Source organism: Ctenopharyngodon idella, chromosome 21, assembly GCF_019924925.1.
Source record: "Ctenopharyngodon idella isolate HZGC_01 chromosome 21, HZGC01, whole genome shotgun sequence".
In the NCBI taxonomy this organism is placed as follows: domain Eukaryota; kingdom Metazoa; phylum Chordata; class Actinopteri; order Cypriniformes; family Xenocyprididae; genus Ctenopharyngodon; species Ctenopharyngodon idella.
The window spans coordinates 22,698,953-22,719,035 of NC_067240.1; the positions used below are offsets into that span (position 1 = coordinate 22,698,953).

The following is a 20,083-nucleotide window of genomic DNA, read 5'->3' on the forward strand; positions in this document are numbered from 1 at the left end:
ATTCAACCAAAGTCAAGGGCCAAGTGTCCAACTAATGGTAACACTAATCACCATAATGGGGATTTCAAACAGACTTCAGCAACGTTTCTACATGACCCATATGAAAGAAATAAAGCCAAACTAGTTTGTAATAAGTGAATATAGATAAGCTGTTTTTGGAGTTGTTTAATCACCTTCTGGTGATTTTATTTGCAGTTGATTTTTATCTAAGGCTCTGTGGCTGTAAGTCAGTTGTAGTTTCTGCTCATCTCATCTCTTCTCTTTTTCTGTTCTTGTTATCCCTCTTATCTTCATTGATTCTGCTTGTTAACTGCAGGTGTCATCACTAATGTTCAATCATCACTTGTAGAGTGAATCTATTTTATTTCACTAATTGCAACATTGATTCAGTGTTACTTTTATCATAGATTGGGACCATATGAAAACTGAGCAGAGTTTGTTTAACACTGGGGATTCTACTGTATAAACGTGGAACCAGCAACATGTGTTTTTCTTTATTAAATAATTTATTAAAATTAATTTGGAAAATTGTCTTGGTCTTTAACTACCAAAACACACTAAGAAACATGATATGTAACACATACACAAATTTTGTTGTGGTATTGCTGGGATCATACCAGCTCCCAAAAGACAACATATGCTTGTCCACCAGCACTCCAGCATCCTAAGCTGGTCCCAGCATGCAAAACAAATCTTATGCTGGTGACCAGCAATGCTAAATTTTTCAGCAGGGATATTTTTGTGCTGCATTTATATTAGGCCAGGCCTAAAGGCTTTGATATACTTCAAGCGAAATTGAAGAACAAACTGGTGTGACATTTCTAACAAAATCGAGCCAAAACGAAGTTCATTTGGAGTTTGTTTCGGGAGTTCAAAACAGCTTGCCATTGTCAAAACGAACTTCATCGAAATTAATCTAAAAGCCTCTCTTAGCAGTGTGGGATGTTTGCTAACAGTGTACCGCTGAAAAGGTATTTCAGATCTCTTTTTACTCCTAAGTGAAGAATGAAAAAAAAAAATGTGTGAGTATATCGGCACCTTAATGCAAAGATCCAATATTTAAATATAGCTGCAAGCAGCAATTACGGGGCCAAGCACAAAAGAGGCACAAGAAGCCAGCCAACATGGCTGGGAGCATCAGACCAACTGCAACAGTGAGCAATTAAAGACCTATTAAGATCATTTTAGGCAAAAGAGCTGAAAAATCACAAATACAGTCAATAATAAAGATTTACTGGTTTATCACTTTCGACCAATAGGTGGCACTGTGATTAAATTAATGAGGTGTGGTCAGAGTGAGGTGACAATGACACTCGCAAAGTTTGGTGTCAGTATGTGAAAGCATTGCAGAGATACAGCCTCAAGAGTCATTTAGGCATCAAGCCTCAAATTTGTTGCTGTGGTAAATGAATAAGGTTTCGCCTATCAACACGAAATCCATAACATTTTATCAGCATGGTCTGAAGATGATACAATTCGATTTTGGTGAAAATTGGACCAACAGTCTAAGAGCAGTTCAAAAAAGTATGTTTTTAAAGAAAATCAAAATGACTGACAGGAAGTTTGGCTGACTGTGGCAAAATTGGCATCAATGTTCTCAGCATGACCCACGGAATTAGTTAAGATCAGTCTCATTAAAAAAGGCCACATTTACATAAATCTGTTAGCATTTTTTAAAATTTCATTATAACATTTGACCACAAGGAGTCGCTGTCTCAAAACCTATTGTGTACCTTTAGAGCATGGTGCCGATGGCACATCCTGAGTTTCGTAATGGTACATCAATGCATTCATATAATATAGCATTTTTATATCATAATACTGCATTGTAGTTAATGGAAATTTCATGTTTTGTTCAATTATAGCGCCACCGAGAGGCACAATCCCACTAATTTTTTTAAGTGTCCTCAGGGTGACCCCATACATGTGTGTGTCAAATTTGGTGCAAATATCTCATTTCGATTTGGAGTTATAGACATTTAAATGTATGAGATCATAAAAAATGACCCATGGACGACTTTGTTTTGATTTTTTTGCCATTTCCTATCAAAATTTTGACATTTGGGCTTAAACATGTAGTTAACCAGCTTAGGTTTTGTGTTTCCTACGCTGGTTTCGTCTCGATCGGACTAACGGGTTTGAAGATATTCGCAATTGTTTTTTAAGCACTAAATCACCACGCCGCACAAACCGCAAGTTGAAACCTAGCATGTTTGGTATCGTTGGACTCGGCAAGGATTCAGGAGTCTAACGATATGACTCCCGTGAAAATAAGTTAACCAGATCAAAAGTTATAAGCATATGAAAAATAATTTCTCCACTAGGTGGCGCTGGTCCGAAACTTCTCAGGCTCCTTCAGGGCATTGTGCTGATGACCCATACCGAATTTTGTAATGATACGCTAATGCGTTCATAAAATACAGCATTTTAGCACAAAATTCAAAATGGCCGACAGCCAAAATGGCCGATATGGGAAAATTGGATATCATTCGACTCGGAATCCAACAAGACCAAACTTAAGATTTTTGGACAAACCCATCAGAAGTTATAAGCAAAAATAGCCATTTTTTGTATCTCCGGACCAGTAGGTGGCGCTGCGCCGAAACGCTGCATGTTGCCTCAGGTCATGCTTGTGATGACACGTACCAAGTTTGGTCTGAATACAATAAAGCGTTGCAGAGATACAGCATTATGTCTATTTTCACAAGCACCGTGTAAAATTCGTTCGCATGTTTTTCGAAAACGGTTTGAGAAATCAACTTAAAAAAAACTTTTTGTCTGCATGGTCTGAAGATGATCTGGTTCAATTTTCGTGAAAATCGGAGTAATGGCCTAGGAGGAGTTCGAAAAAGTAGGTTTTTCAGAAAATTCAAAGTGGCGGAAAAATTTTCATGACGGAAAATGAAGTCATAGGGTGCAATCTTCATCTTGACCCAAGGAATCAGAGGAAAAAAGAATTTTGTTTCTAGTCTAATCCAGCTCATTCAAATCCGAGTCAAGACCGAGACCAGAAGAGGGGCCATATTTTCATGGTCATGGTCTTGGACTCAGGAGCATGTGGGTTCAGTCGTGACTCGGACTCGACCTTCTGCTGGTCTCGGTCCTGACTTGGACTCGAATGAGCTGGTCTTGAGTACAACACTGAAATTTAAACAAACTCTGTCTCTGAGTAAGGTAGGTCAGTCTACTCGGTGACCATCTTGAAAGATGTAAAGATGTAAAGAAGTTTTAATTAGGTTTTACTTATAAATTGAAACTATAATCATTTTCATTTAATTGTAAATAGCATACAATTAAGTGTCTGAAAACATTACATTCAATTAGCACTTAAGTATATTACTTTAAAGTATAAGTACTAAGTACAATAATAACACTTTTTAAAAGTATTCCAAAGTGTACTTTTTTCACAAAGGTTCTATAACCTCAGATATGAGACTTTTATGAAAGAAGAAATCATTTTAGTGAATCTCCTTGAGTGACATTAACTTCAGCATTATCAATGATGACTGCGGACAAACATGCAGCTGCACCCACAAGCATGGAATTAACTTGCACTTTAATCACTTTCTTTGTCTTTTCTTCCATGTGTCAGTAACACAACTTGTTTAAATGAATTGTGGTGATGCTCCTTTATGCAGACAAACAGCCTCATTTAAATGACAATGTGAGTTTGTCAGCTGTGATTGGATGCAGTGGAAGTTACGCCTAAATTATCCTGGACTCACAATTAGACTTGGCATCAAGTGGCTGACATCTTTCTCAAATGTCTTGATTACTTTAAGTCAGATTAAAGTGCATTTTCTTTTTCAAATCTTTTGTGGTTATGGTACATTCTGTTTTCTATCTTTTTTTTTCTTTTGCTGGACTAATCCACACTGCTCCAAGAACAGATATTCATCGTCCTCTTTGAATAACTCCACATAAGGCCCTTGACATGAATGATTTTAAGCATTTCTTTCGTTCTATTTCAAATCAATGCAATTTTCCTGCCGGTTCTACATTAATAGGCCCTTTGAAGAGGCGTGGGTTCCCTAATTATAGAAACTCTTGTAGAATGAAGTTTTTTTAGTTATCACTCATCCCTTAGCTGAATGAAACAGATGTAACCGTATGTTTGTGTGTGTGCAGGCATGAAAAATCTCGGCTGTTAAAAAGAGTAATATACACTGTTTATGCGTGCACAATGTGTGTAGTATTTCTGAATCTAGAGAGCTTGAGTAAGCAGTAAGTGCTGAAGAGGGTATTTATGGCTAACAGAGTTTGAGTCAGAGCAGCGCTGATGTTGGATGGGATGTGACCTGATCTCCATGAGGTTCTTGTGACCCTGTTTCTCCAGTAATGCTTCTCTTTATGCTGTTATTTATGTGTGTATATGTGTGAGCAAGTGTGGATATGTTTAAAGTTTACATTTTTTACATTGTATTGTGAGGTATTTCAGGATAATCAGTGAGAACAAAAGTCATTTCAGAGGCAGAACAATTTTTGTTGGAATATGCACAGATGAATCATGTACAGTAAGATCAGGAACATGTATTAAAAAAATAGACTCAGTTAGGGCTGCTCAATATTGGAAAAAATTCTTAGTGTGAAGAACATTTTAATAATCTAAAGAACCTTTTGTTCAATGGAAAGTTTTGGATGTTAAAAGTTCTTCATGGAAACATAGATGCCAATAACGAACCTTTATTTTTAAGAGTGTAGGCTCAACGTCAACATGTTTGTTATATGTATGTGTATGTGTAAGTTCTGTATCATCAGTGTGTCAGATATTGATCATTATTGCTCACCAATTATCACTGTCACTGGCAGCCCCTGGAGTAGCTGTGATTTGCTTTTATACATGTTCTTTTGTGGAAAATCTTTTTTCTCCCACCCATCTGCACAAGGTCGGCCGTCCCTGCGCATCTCTGCCTTCTAACCTGTTACTCTGAAACTCAAAAATGGAAAACCTTGTGGAACCCGTGTAATCACTGCAATTACACATAATTATTCCTCAATGTTGCACTGAAGTGGTAATGAAAGCAGATAGCTCAGCAGGTGGCTTGTATTTCCTCTGAGGTGGCCTAATTTATTGATACCAATAGCATTTTCTCCAAAAGCACATGGTCATTTCCTCATGGATTCCAGGTTCTTGCTTTACCCATGACTATATAAGGGTATTTTCCCAGCTTCTCGACCTCCTCCCAATGCTAATACACCGCCACATACTCACAACACATTCCCAGACTGAAGAAATACTTTTGGGTATTCACCACCCCTTCTCAGCCCCTCTAGTTTTACAGCACGATGACTAAACAAGCCAATGGAATGATGTCACCATGTTCTAGCTGCGGGTCAAAGGGCGACATAACTCAGATGCCCCCCCCCCCCACGTCTGGTTCGTCACAAACAACTTTGTGCCGATTACGTTCACTGCGTTCTTTTCAGGTCTGATAGAGCGGTCAGTCGGCCTCTGGGATAGTTTGCAAATGTACCATCTAGAATCATGTTGCTCAAATTCCTTCTCCACCGCACTTTCGAACAGGCTGCTCCTGATTACAGGCCATAGATTTTCCAGAGATGTGCATATGATTCAGTGTCTCATAGACAGTCTCTAAAGCCTCATCAATTCAAGTTTATTTTTTTGGCATGTCCCAGAAACAGGAACAACATGTGAGGTATTTTAATCCAGGAAGAACTCGAGAGTTTTCACTGTAGATATCTGGATATCCTGAGAAAACTTTGTCTTGGCTGACCACAATGTTAAAAACCCCTATGGAGGTGAGACTTCTACTGAATTTATCTGAGTTTCTATAATCTTGAGGATGCCATATGAATAAGCCTTCATTCATTGTTCTTCCAAGAAAATGTCACGCATTTGCAACTTGTTGTTGAAGGGGTTTATTCATACTCTGTGTCTTTCAATCTAATCAATGATTGACTTTAAAGAGGTTTTGCTCTTGTGTTTAGACTCTTTTGCAGTTTCTTATTGGTGACGTCTTGGTGTTTGTACAACTATTTATTGTATTTTCCGTTACCTGGCACAAGGGTCAGAAATGAACTTTTCTATTAAGGGGCAATATTTGCCCTCTGGAATTGATTTCCATGAGCATTCTCTATTTTTGTAAGGACAGTTTTTATAATTACCTTATTAAATGTATCTGTGTTGTCTTTTTTGTCTGTTGTCGTTATTTATTATTTATTAGATTGTTTAATGCTGCTTCAAGGTTGTATACATAGGTACATACAAAAATTGCATAATGTAAATAGCCTAAAGATTATAAATTGTAAAAAATTAAAAAACTTATTACAGGGTTGGTTCACCCAAAAATTTAAAAATATTCAGAACATATTCGGATCTTTTTGATGAAATCTGAGAGCTTTCTGTCACTCCATAGACAGCTATGCAACTTTGATGCTTTAAAAAGTTCATATAAAGATCGTAAAACTAATCTATATGAATTGAGCAGTTTAGTCCAAATTTTCTGAAGAGACTTGATAGCTTTATGTGATAAGAAAAAACAAACATTGGCCTATCATTCATCAACCTCAAATATGGCTTATCAATTGAAACATGTAAGTAGTAGCAACTTTACAAGTCTGCTCACTCTAATGTTAGCCTAGTCGTAGATAAATGTGCGCTATTATTAGGCGCAAATCCATGCTTGTGTGGAGAGCGCGCTTACTGCATGACATACAGGCGCCGATGCGATCACTTGCATTCAACCTAAATACTCCGTCATTTTGGTCATACAGATAAGAGTAATGCGAACTGTAATGGGTTCACTTTTATTTCTGTAAACTCACAATAACAGCAAAATGTTGTGCTTTTGTAAAATAATGAAAACAATCAGGATGCGCTTTCTGCCGTATTGGTCCCAGGGAACTCCATCTGTTCATTTTGATGACATATTTTTCTTCAAGCCTTCGTTCATTTCCAACCCTGCCCAGTGCCGATCTAAACATTTACTTGGGAGCCACTGGATCCTATTATGAAACAGAGCCAGGATCCATCTGTCTCAGGTTGGGCCATAGAGTTGACATTAGCCACTTTGACAAAAACCCCTACTAACTAAATAGTTATGAAAAGGACCATGGCATTACATGAAAGCATCTTATAACGGTACATTAATCATTCAGTTCGTTCATGCTCACATTCCATTGCAGTGGTTGAAGATTCACCAAGATCCCCATTTTTTCTCATTGAATATCCTGTTTCACTTACAAATATGTCAGGTTATGAAAGTAAAATGGTTTGTGAATGTTGTTTCATGTTGACTGTAATGTTTCAAACGTTTCAAATCATTCTTACAACTCTGGTAACTTGATTTACGCATGGTCTCAATTCAAAATGTTTGTGATTATTTGAGTTGAAGTCTGAAGGCCTTCATTAAACACTCTTTACAGAGATGCTGAGAGATGCTGTGTGACTAAGCTCCAACCCAGTACGTCCAAAACAGGGCCAACAAATCTGCAGCCCTCGGCACATTTTTCCAGTAACTAATTTCCTTTGCAACAAGGATCTTTATGTAATGATGTGCAGAAAATGAACCAGGTTTTGTGATCATCTTTCCTGAAGGAATATTTGTCATAGTCAGCATAAGGCTTTTCCACACATGAGGGCTTTTGAAAAATGTTTTTTCCATATGTGTGGCAAATATGGTCCAGTTTTTAAAACACGTTTGCTTGGTTTGTCAGGAAACCATGGTGCATCAAGATCTGGAATGATCATTAGCTGAGCAAAACGCTATTGTTATTACTGCGGCTTTCTCTTTTGTCACAGTCATAATTTCTGAGCATTACACAGCTGCTGGGTATTTCCAGAACATTAGCAGATAAATCTCCAAAATATTCACAGTCTTGAGAGCAATGCCTAGCAGCGAAATCTGGCAGCTCAGCCATTTTAGATGCTGCATACAGGAACCATATTCCCCTATGCATTTTATGGGAGTTTTTGGTTGCCATGACAACAGTGCGAATTCCCTGTATATCCTGTGTATAGCTGCGTTAGGGTAAAGTCACCTCTGTATTTGCACTTAAACTTAAAGGGCTTCTAGAATCATAAAGTGATGTTTCATCTAGCAATCTCATTTATATTTCAAAATCAAGTACACCTACTGTACACTGTGCACTCTGAGAGACAGTGTTGATGTACTTTACAACTGCAAATGAGCTACAGTCTCTGATTGGATTGCGCTTGATTGGACGAGCTGTGATAAGACAACTCAAGACAGCAGCTTGCACTCAAACTGACAAATAGACATTGACATGCACATGCATACGCACAAGTGTCATGCTCAAATGAAAATGACCTACTTGTGTCAGCCACAAGAACAGTGACAGTCTGCAATTTGACCAAATTTCTGGGGACATTCCACTCCATTCAAAGCACGGGAGATGTTTTCACATTACATGCTTTCACACTGACACTGTTTTGTCTGGGCTGGTATTGTTTTGTCTCTCTCAAGTTAAATGAAGGCACAAAGGTTTATATTTAACTTCATTTGCAGTTTGATGTCTTCTCTTATGTTAAGAAATTGATCAACACCTGTGGGGTTAGCACCCCATATAATTTAAACATGAAAAAAAAAAAAACTTTTTTTGTATCGATTTTTCTCACTAAAAAATTAACCTTCCTGCTAGTTATTAATTTGAACTCAATTTGATATTGCAGCCAAACATAAAATATAATATTGTATGTTTATACTAATATAAAATATTAAAGCAAAAAGATACTCAAGGCCATGCGTTACAGTGATTTTAAAATTTAAAAGTGCCATAAAGCAATAAAGTGCCATAAAACAGCAATTATTATATTATATTATATTATATTATATTATATTCACTAAATGTGAGAGCAAAATAATAATTTTAAAACCAAAACTAAAGTTATTTTTTTGCTGTCACTTTCTATTGCATGAAATTTAGTCGACTGTCCACTTCCGCACACATAATGGGTTTAAAACACAGCTGTTTTTTGTGTGTTGAATTGGGTAGTCTTATCTGGCAAATGCACTGCATACTAGTGTGTGTGTGTATGTGTGTGTGTGTGTGTGTGTGTACCGCTGTGAAACATCCTAATGCAGTCGACACAGACTGGAGCATGAACACACCCCTCTAGCAGTGAGATGCCCGTGGACCAGCATCGCCATGGTAACGGCAGGGATGTCCTAATGATGCTCTGTTGGGAGTGGAGAGGGCAAGCTTTAACTTGTTCTGAAGTGAAGGTAGAGAAGAACATGAATGTGGGCTGGGAATATGTGTTGCTTTGTGTCTGCATGTATATGTGCACAAAATCAGCTGAAATCACACATGGACTAAGATTATTGCTGCTTAAGTGTGTATGGTTTATGTGCACATCTAAATTTGTCATGAGCTGCGTCTATGTGCCGCCCCCCTCTGAAAAGCTCTGCAGGCTGCTGGGACAGTTTGGCTCAGGGTAGCAGATGTCTGCATTGGTTCACCTCTATTTCAAATCCTGCTATTGATTTTTCTTTTTTTTCACCGTCTCATCACCCCTCCCCCATCTCCCCTTCCCCTTCTTTTTCCTTTCTTTGCGGTGAAGGGAGGGGGCTTCCTGTCATGAATAAGTCAGCAGCTTTTCCCTTCTAGCAATGAACACTTTTGCTGCGGAGGTTGAGCTTAAATTATTGATTTTGGGATTTTAAGATAGTCTTGAGGAAAACTGTCTGGGAACAGAGGGAGTGATGGCAGATGGTAAAATCCACTCCAGAGTCCAGACTCGCTCATGTTGTCAAACGTTCAAACATATGCTTATTAGGGATGCAACCATTTTTGCTGATACCAATAGTCATTTAATGGGCAATTGACATAAATCAAACATTAATATTTTAAGTTAAAATGTATAAAAGAAAATCTATATCTTTTTTTTTTCCAAATCTTTTTGCATTCACTAGTTTATTTGTCTTTTTTATTTGATATACAATTTAATTCCATTGTACAAACTATAGAATATATTTAGCAATACAATGAAAAAATAAAATACACATTAAATAACACAAAATGCAATTTATATACAACAGTATAGATTTAGTGTGTCCAATATTATCTTAATCAGTCCAAAATATCAGTCTTCTAATATTAGCCGATACCAAATTGTGTAAATTGTGCATCATCCCAACTGTATACTGGTATAAACTGGTGAAGAAAAAATAGCATGTGTATCCTATTTACAGTGAAAACAAGCAAATCTGCCAAAAAACATGGGCATGCGCCCAGTTGTACTATTGCTCAGCAACAGAATCTGCATTTTCTTATTTCGAGAGGTGTGAATAACAGGACCCTATGTGTGAGTATATGTGCAATCTTCACACATTATATTAAGACTTGCTGACGGCCTGGTTAGGAATCCCTTTGTCATGCTGTGTCCTGCTGACAGCTGTCAGTGTGGTGGCCACGTGTCGCCCTGACCCCTCTCAACTCATGACCCGACCGCAGCCCGCAGGCTTACACTGCCAGATGCGTCCATCTGCTTCTTTCTCTAAACCTTTGTTTCGTTCTCCTTCCCCCCTTCTTTCAGTCCACAAACCTTATTAAGAGTACATGCCATATTTAATTGTTTTAAAGAAATAGTTCATCCAAAAATATAAAAATTCTGTCATTAATCTCTCCTTGTTGGAAATCTACAGTAAATGGCTTTATTACTTGTGTAGGACACAAAAGGAGGTTCTACACAGAATCTTCTGCTTTTGTATACAATGTAACTGGATTGGGGACCAGAATGAGATTTCAAGCACTGAAGGTGCGTAGGCACCTATTGTAATCGTTAGTGTTGCTATTATTAGTCTTCTTCTTCTGCTCTTGAAGCCTATGGCAGCCCATAGAACTGTTTGCGGGAAAGTTATAAAATTTGGTGCACAGACAGAGGACAGTCTGAACATAAACCACAGCATTTTTTTTTAATCTTTTTTAATTTTTTAAACTCAATTGCTTTAGGGCCACCAACTGTCCAAAGTTGCTAATAACTTTTGAACCATAAGGGCTAGAATTTTTTATTTGTTTATTTTTTATTTTTTTTTATCGAATTCCTTGGTGAAAGATGATTCGATTGTCATGAAAATTTTTCCCACCATTTTGAATTTTCCAAAAAAAATACTTGCAAAAAAATACATGCAAACGAATTTGACGAAGAGCATGCCAAAATGGATATGAGGCTATATCTTCACAACACTTTAGCGTATTCTGATTAAACTTGGTTTGTGACCTTAGGGTGCCTGCACAGTTTTGGCACAGTGCCACCTAGTGGCAAGGAGATATGAAAAATTGAAATTTTTGCCGATAACTTCTGAACGGTTTGGCCAAAAGTCACAAAACTGGTCTCAACAAGAAAGATTCAGTGCAGCATGCCAAGTCGAATGATATCCAATTTTGGGCGTCGGCCATTTTGAATTTTGTCATAAAATGCTATATTTTATGAATGCGTTGGCATATCATTATGAAACTCTTTAAGTGTCATCTGCACCATTCCTTGAAGGTACTCAAAAAGTTTTGAGACAGTGCCACCTTATGCTTAAACGTTATAATGAAAATTCAAAAAATGCTAATAACATTTGATTAAATTAGCCTATTGTAATTAAACTGGTCTTGATAGATTCCATGAGTCATGCGGAGAACATAGATATCAATTTTGCCATAGTCAGCTGAACTTCCTGTTTGCCATTTTGATTTTCTTTAAAAATCTACTTTTTCTAAGTCCTCCTAGGCCATAGCTCAGATTTTCACAAAAATTGAACTAGATCATCTTCAGACCATGCCGGGAAAAAGTTATGGATTTCGTGTTGATAGACGAAACCATTTTCGTGTACTGCATCAATAAATTTGATGGCATGATGCCAAGACAACTCTGAGACTGTATCTCTGCAATGCTTTGGCATATTGACCCTAAACTTTGCATGTGTCATTGTCACTTTTCTCTGATCACACCACAATTTTGTCACAGTGCCACCTATTGGTCATGAAATCATATTACTATTGATTGTATCAATGATTTTTCAGCCATTTCACCTAAAATCATCTTAATATGTCTTAATATGCCATGCTGGCATGACTTATCGTGCCTTCTTTGTGCTTGGCCCCTTAATTGCTGCTTGTGGCTATATTTATTATTATATGATACTGTTTATTATAAAAATGTAATTATATTTATTTTAAGAAACAGGTTTTCTTTTTCTCAAAGATGTCTTTTTCATCACAGTTTTCAATCGCTGTTCTCTGAGGCTAAACAGATTATTTGAATGAACATCTGGGCTCCGATCTGGCCACGGGACAGAGGTGATGATTTAGTGCTGGACTATAATCCAGCATCAGCCCTAATCAACCGTGAGCCGAGAACGAGAAGTACTGTTCTATTTCAGGCTATTTCTTTATCTTTAGCACTTTCTCGCTCTTTGAAGTGCATGTCATTTTCCCCTTTAATGAGCCTTTCCTTTTTTCTCTCTCAATTTGTGTTACAATTAAAATGTCTGTTCTTCAGTACATCAAACATAGTGCATATATAAATGCACAGGGCTGATGGCGCTCAATGTGGCCTATAAATGGACATTCTTAGTTTTTTGTGTATCACATAGAGGCTGTCAGGTCCTTCCATGGATTGTGAGAGTAACATCAAGTCTTATTTATATTGTTTTTTCCATTATTTCTTTTGGATGTGTCACTCCTCTTCTGCAGTTAAACAGCTGAAAGATGTACATATTTGTGCATACCAAGTTTGGATAAAAAAGAAAAACTACACAGTACTTTTATTTTGAATTGATGTGATTTTTAATCAATTTATTTTCACACAAATTCTGTTCCTGCATCAATATATATTGGTGCAGAAACAGAATTTGTGTGAAAATAAATTTATATTCTATATTAGGCTGATGCTTGATTGTATTTTATACACTACTAGTACTGGATCTGGAAAAATCTTTTTCGTTAGGACATTAAGGGCCCCACAGCACTGTAATGCAATTTTGCAAGTGTTTTTAGTTTTACTAACTTAATGGGTTTGACTGTGGTTCAGGATTGCATCTTTTCTTTTCTTTTCTTTTCTTTTCTTTTCTTTTCTTTTCTTTCTTTATCTGAACTGGCTGTATCGGCCTCTTTTAAATGATGATATTTTTATTTCCTTTGATAATTATATTTAGATGGAATCTGCCTCCTACCGTTGATTTGCAATCCACTGAATTTAATTGCATGAGCTCCTCTGTGGCTGGACGTTTTGCTGAGCTTTGCAAAGAGGCAATCGCTTCGCAAGAGAATAGCTGGGTGAAGTGTGTGTGTGTCAGTATGGGTGTGTCCTTGTGCTTTTTTGTTTTATACAAGATGACCTGTGCATTTTATTTTGCTGTGATTCAACAGTAAGTTTGTTTTGGTAAAAACTTATTATTTGCTTTTCGTAGCTCTTTTGAGTACTACTAATAGACAGAAAGCCATTCAAAAGTTTGGGGTAGGTAAGATTTTTTGGAAAGAAAGAAATGGTAACACTTTACAATAAGGTCTCATTTGTTAACATTAGTTAATGCGATAATTAACATGAACTATGAAAAATATTTTTTTTCAGCATCTATTAACCTTTGTTGATGTTAGTTAATAAAAATATGATTGTTTATTCATGTTAGTTCACAGTGCCTTAACTAATGTTAACATATACAACTTTTGATTTTAATAATGTATTAGTAAATGTAGAAATTAACATTACTTAAGATGAATAAATGCTGTATAAGTATTGTTTATTGTTAGCTCATGTTAACTAATGTAGTTAACTAATGTTAACAAATGAAGCCTTATTAGAAATTAATACTTTTATTCAGCAAGGACTCGTCAAATTGATCAAAAGTGACAGTAAGGACATTTATAAATATTCTTACAAAAGATTTCTATTTCAAATAAATGTTGAATCATGAATCCTGAAAAAAATGTATCACAGTTTCCACAAAAAATATTAAGCAGCACAACTGTTTTCAACATTAATAATAATAATAAATGTTTCTTGAGCAGTAAATCAGCATATTAGAATGATTTCTGAAGGACGATGTGACGTGACACTGAAGACTGGAGTAATGATGCTGAAGCTTTGCATCACAGGAATAAATTACATTTTAAAATATATTCAAATAGAAAATAGTTATTTGAAATAATATTTTACAATATTACTGTTGTTTAATTGTATTTTTGATCAAATAAATACATCCTTGAGCTTAAGAGACTTCTTTCAAAAACATAAAAAAATATACTTTCTTAAAAATGTCAAACATCGGTCAGTCACTAGTAGAGAGCTTGTATGTAGATTTGTTCTTTTTTGTCTTTTCATCTCCTTCAAAATTCATCCTCTTTAAAGTGCCGTCACTACAGCGATACACATTTAGACAGACATTTTCAAAAAATACACTGTTTTTTGAGTGTGATGTATTTTAATGGCGTTTCAAGTTAAAATAGTTTTAAAATGGATTTTAAAAGTATTTTTTTTTTTTTTTTCATTTTTAGTGCAAATATAATGTAAAATAAAATGTAAAAATGCAACTATTGTACCTTCAGGGGATGAACAGTAACTCAAATGGGCCGCATTTTACCTTATGTACCCCTAAAAAGTGCCCACTAGTACCTTAAGGGTTCATACTTTTAGCTTAAGGTACTAAAAAGGTAGTGCCTTATTGACAAGCTAAATTTTTGCATAGGGTGGACATCTATATTTTTTATCTATATACTTTATTACTAAGTATGCTATTTTATATTGGTTATTGGACATCAGGTTTGATAGATATCGACATAAGCCATTGAATAACCTATGTTTGTCGACCACTAATCTCTACAATATATTCATATCAGTTTCAGTGCTTCCCCAGAGCACACCTGATAATATTTAATGAAATCTGTTATCACAGCCATTCCTCTTCCTGATCAACATATTCATTCCCACATGAAACACATTACCTAACAAAACTTGTGACCTTTTCTTTCCAATGTCACAATAATTCTCCCTCTTCTGCACAACAAGAAAGAAACTTTCAGTACTGCTTTAAGGGACATGTGCATTCACTTTAGAGAAAACTACCTGTGACTTGTTTCTCATAGAGGCAAGATGTGTTATACATGTGGAATCAGTTTATGAGGCTGTAGGAAACATTTCGGAAATGTTTGATTGCTTTGGCTTCCTGGAAAAAAAGAGCACAGTCATGGGTATGGGGCAGATTGGACACGGCGACCCTCTGAGAAACAATCGGATTAGTAGCCCTTGCTTAGGCGTGCGGCGGAGTAATCATAATGACATGGTCGAGAATGAACTCCGAAAGCCAGAATGGAACTAATTGCAGCAATGTCGAACTGACCAAATTCCGTGCACATTCTTTTCTCGTTCTTTGGCATACCTTTTAATTTGGCCATTTCTGTATGTCTGCTATGTAATTACCAATGAGGAAAGTCACTAGCCGATACATAAGTTTTACTTAAACCATTCACATCTTTGTACCGTCAGGGTCTGTGACCTACAAGATTTTCCAAAATAAAAAAAATAAAAAATCTTTTAAAAATGGTTAAAACTTTTAAACTCTTAAAAATTTAAAAACACAAGAATTGTGCCTTGAAAAAGTTCTTGTATTCATCATATGGTTTTGAAGAATTTTTATATTATCGAAAAAAGATTACATTAAAAGAATAGCATATTTAAAATGTTAGTTCACCCAAAAATGAAAATTATCCCTTGATTTACTCACCCTCAAAACATCCTAGGTGTATATGACTTTCTTCTTTCAGCCAAATACAATTGGAGTTATATTAAAAAATGTCCTGGCTCTTCCAAGCATTTTTTAATGGGAGTGAATGGTACCCTAGATTTTGAAACCCAAAAAAGCGCATCCATTCATCATAAAAGTAATCCATTCAGCTCCAGGGGGTTAATAAGGGCCTTCTGAAGCGAAGCGATGCATTTTTGTGAAAAAAACTTTATAAGCTGTTATCACTAGCTTCCAGTAACGGCCGTCCGCACGTTCATGAGAGAGTGGAGTTCTGGCAGAAGGGTGACATCTGACCTGACATATGACGTAGCTCCTCTTATATCGAAATCCGACATTTTTCTTTAAAACTTCTCAATTTAGACTTCTAATTCTTGACCGCTGTTTTGTTTTGCTCTATCTTCTGCGCTTCCATTTTTGTCAGTTCTCACCTGAGCTTACACTATGCCTTTGTCACACTTCCTACGTCATACATCGGGTCAAAAGTCACCCTTCCGCCGGAACTCCGCTCTCTCATGAACTTGCGGATGGCCATTACCGGAAGCTGGTGATATATGTTTTGGAGATAAAAGGTATTTTTTAAATAAATATTATGAAGTTTTTGATGAGTTACACCCCATGACATTTTACAACCTGAACTAATCTTGCTTTGTCATAAAAGCAAATTATCTGTCATCAAATTAACTGTTATTTATATGTTTGACCTTGACACACAGTTATGAAGAGGGTCTGGAGGGATCCTCTCTATGATGCCTCAACATGGTCTCATGAGTATTCATATGTATTTTTACGTAAAGTGTGGTTACGTTTCCATAGACATTGAAACATACAATATTGATGTATTGACAGCACTAAAATGTAATTTAACATATTGTAATATGTATTATGTTTTATTTTTTGTTTTAATATGTTGTAACATGGGTTATGTGGTTGGATGTGTTTATGATGTGTCTGTTGTGTGTGTGTTTTTAAGCCCTTTTGTAATTGTCCATTGTGGGATTAATAAAGTTGTAAACCAAAACTAAATAACCAATTATTTACTGTACACGTGAACCACTTTACAGATATCATATAAATATGAATAAATTAATAAAACAGAACAAAAAATGAGCATCACATCACTGTAGTAGTTTATGTAGTTATTAAGGCGAGAATGCCTCAACGTTTCATTCACGTTAAGGGAACGCTTTAATTAGCATGGCTATAGAGAGTTTGTTCGCATGTTTCCCACCCTGCGAGACAATAGAGGAGCCCCCCACTCTGAGGCTTGAGCAAATCACGCTCAGCTTCACTCTGGACTCGTTGACGCTCTGAGCCGCGTTTCTAGGTCATGAGAATCTGTTATGAATAATAAAACGAGTCTGATTTAAATGGAATATTTATAGAAGCGCACAACAGCAAACGCTGCACCTCCTTTCTGTATTATTTTCTCTGATATAGTTTCTGCAGTATTTCTTATTTACTAAGGTTTCATCCATCTTGTACTCTTTACCGTGGCATATTCAGCTCTCTGTGTGTGTTTTTTACCATTATGCTAGCCGGAGGGATCGTGAGACAGACTGTGAATGAGCCAGGGACCTAATGACTCAGACTGGGGCCCCTGACGGGAAGGGTGATATTTGGTTGAGGGGAAATGGTTCGGTTAGAGGTGATGAAAGAGGAACTCGGAGTGCAGGGGGATATTTGGTGAAGAAGAGATTTTAGGATTCTGCCCTAGATGTTTAATTGTGGGACCACTCAAATGGAAAACAATTAGAGTGTAGTCAAGTAGGTCTATTTTTGTGCTGTAGGGTATATATTTTCCAGAGAACATGTGACTTATTTTCAGCTCCTGTATAATCAACATAATAACTGCAGGATCCAAGAAATCACATGTGATAGATTAGAATCACTCAACTCTTTCTGTACAGGATACACATAATGCATGACCCTGCACTGGTGGCCAGTGTTATTCTCCTTTAACATTATTGTGTCTTTTAGACCCCTCCATATTCCAGGGCACCTGTGATAAACCACAAACTAAAATAAACATTAAAGGATACAAATAATGGCCGGCTAAAGTCTCAGCAGAACCATATTCACTCACTCTATGAGAGAATCTCAACTCATTAGTACACTTTTATTAGTGATGCTTTCTGCTTAGGGTCTCCTCCAAGCAACCCCCTAGCAATGATCTGGAAACCACCTACAGCCTTCAGAAAGTGTAAATATGGAGTTGCCTGCACTGTAAAACCGAACAGTGAAATTAATTGAATGAAATGAGTTTGTTTCACTCAAATAATAGGTTGAGGATGGGCTTCAAAACTTTTAAGACCACATATAGTAATGACAGTCTCTTTGATAGTTATAAGGTGTTATTTGCTAACATATAACCAAGATATGAATGTGATGTTTGTGTAAATGAACTGTATGTAATTAACATTGTGATGAGTGGGGTGAAGCTGAGAACTGTGGGAGCAAAGGGATGCCAGTGACGTGATTGTTAATGAGAGAAACCTGTGCACCACGCTTGCCTTGGTCCGCTTCCACAGCTCTCGGCCCTGTCCCACTTGTCACAAAATTTTTAAGTTCTACTAACTTTAAAAAAAATGACTTTAAATTACTTAAATGTTTTGAGGTAATACATTTACTCAAATGTTTTGAGTATTCTGAACTTGAGTTTTTCATGGTGAGTAGGGATGCACTACTATATTAAAAATCTATTTTCCTGTTATGACTGATATTAAAAAGGACCTATTATGCTTTTTTATATTTTCAACTTTCTTTAAAGTGTAATGTTGCTGCTTAAGCATGAAAAATGTTTGCAAAGTTACAAAGCACAAGTCACTCCAATCTAACGTGGTTGTGGTAAGGGGCGTGACATTTCCGAAGCACGTTTGAAGCGGTTGACCAATAACAACACACTGGTTCATCCAACCAATCAGAGCACATTGCACTTTTCGGAAGGAGGGCTTTATGACAAGAACTAAACAGAGCGTTACTGACAGACTGGGAAGAGAGGTGCTGCAACAATGTAAAATATTTTAATTTTTTTTTTTTTTTTTACATTCAAGCATGAAAATTTTAAATTAGACACATGAATTTATGCATGACAGCATTATAAAAATGTATGTTCATTTTGAGATACTGAAGATTTCATTTAACAGTTGTTATTAAATTGTTAGTGTTTCTAAACTTTAAATGTTTAGTTTAGCCAAAAATGAAAATTCTGTCAATTACTCACCTTCATGTAGTTCCAAACTCATATGGCTTTCATTCCCCTTCAAAAAAATGAAGGCATTGAGAGATTGTGTCTTGTGGATTAAACTGCTCGATTGATATGGATTACTTTTACGATCTATTCATGAACTTTTTGAAGCATCAAAGTTTTGATGGAATGGACTTAGTAGAGGAACAGAAATCTCTCAGGTTTCATTAAAAATATCTTCATTTGTGTTTCAAAGATGAACGAATTCTTATGGGAGTTATAATGATGACAGAATTTTCATTTTTTAATAAACTACCCCTTTAAATGGTCTCTAGACTACAACAAAGATAATCTAATTTTGAAAATAAGGTAAGTGCATATGCACAATTTAATATCCAATATCAACCAACACCAATGGATTAATAAAATCTGTAATATCGGACGATAACCAATATGATATCAACATATCATGTTTTGCTGCACATTTATTGCATTAAATGACATATTACATTATTTTCAAACAAATTTAATGTTATGAGCATCAGATGCTGATGCACAAGTTAAATTGTATTTGGCAAATGAATTAAATGAAAATGAATGCGAAGAACCGATACTGTCGTTATGCTGTTAGTTCATTTGACATGATGAAGTGATCTCTGGTAGATGTAATTTACTAAAGCTGATTATGTTTAATTAATGATTTGGGTAATGAATATTAAATGGCCGTTGCACTCAACATTCCTCTCATTATGACACACAGTCAGATGAGGGGTAGTTAGACCCCACCTACACCTTGTATATATTTCAGACACATTCAAATCAACCTTGTGGACCTTCAACCACACTGACATGCCTCTCTGTTGAAATATTTGTTCATTTTGTTCTACCCCCATAAACATGTGACAACATAATTCTTATTTAAGAAGAACTGTAGAGTAATTTTACCCTTGGCTGCAGCCAAACGTTGAGATATCTTTTTCTCTTCCAGCGCTCCAGAACATTTGCATATGATTGTTATTATAATATATGTCTCTTTGTAAGCCTGTCAGTGTAAGGGCTGATAAAGGCTGGAGGATAGTGTTGGGTGAGGGAAGTCCACACTGTTTAAATTAGCCTGTATGTGCTTTGGACATGATTTTAACCTTGCAAATTATAAAACTGGCAGAAAAGTTCCACAGACTAGAGC

The 20,083-nt window shown here is 36.2% G+C and overlaps 1 protein-coding gene across 9 annotated transcripts in view; it reads left to right on the top strand.

The window, feature by feature from the left end:
- The window catches only part of dbn1 (drebrin 1), an 87,824-nt gene that overhangs the window by 32,034 nt on the left and 35,707 nt on the right, over nt 1–20,083 (top strand). Inside the window, exon 1 of one of the 9 annotated variants that reach the window (XM_051877391.1) lies at nt 5,434–5,760. The exons of the other annotated variants lie outside the window; for them this stretch is intronic. The gene's annotated coding sequence lies outside the window, so the exon portion shown is untranslated. Of the gene's footprint in view, nt 1–5,433; nt 5,761–20,083 lie in introns of those variants that run through there. 9 annotated transcript variants of the gene reach the window in all.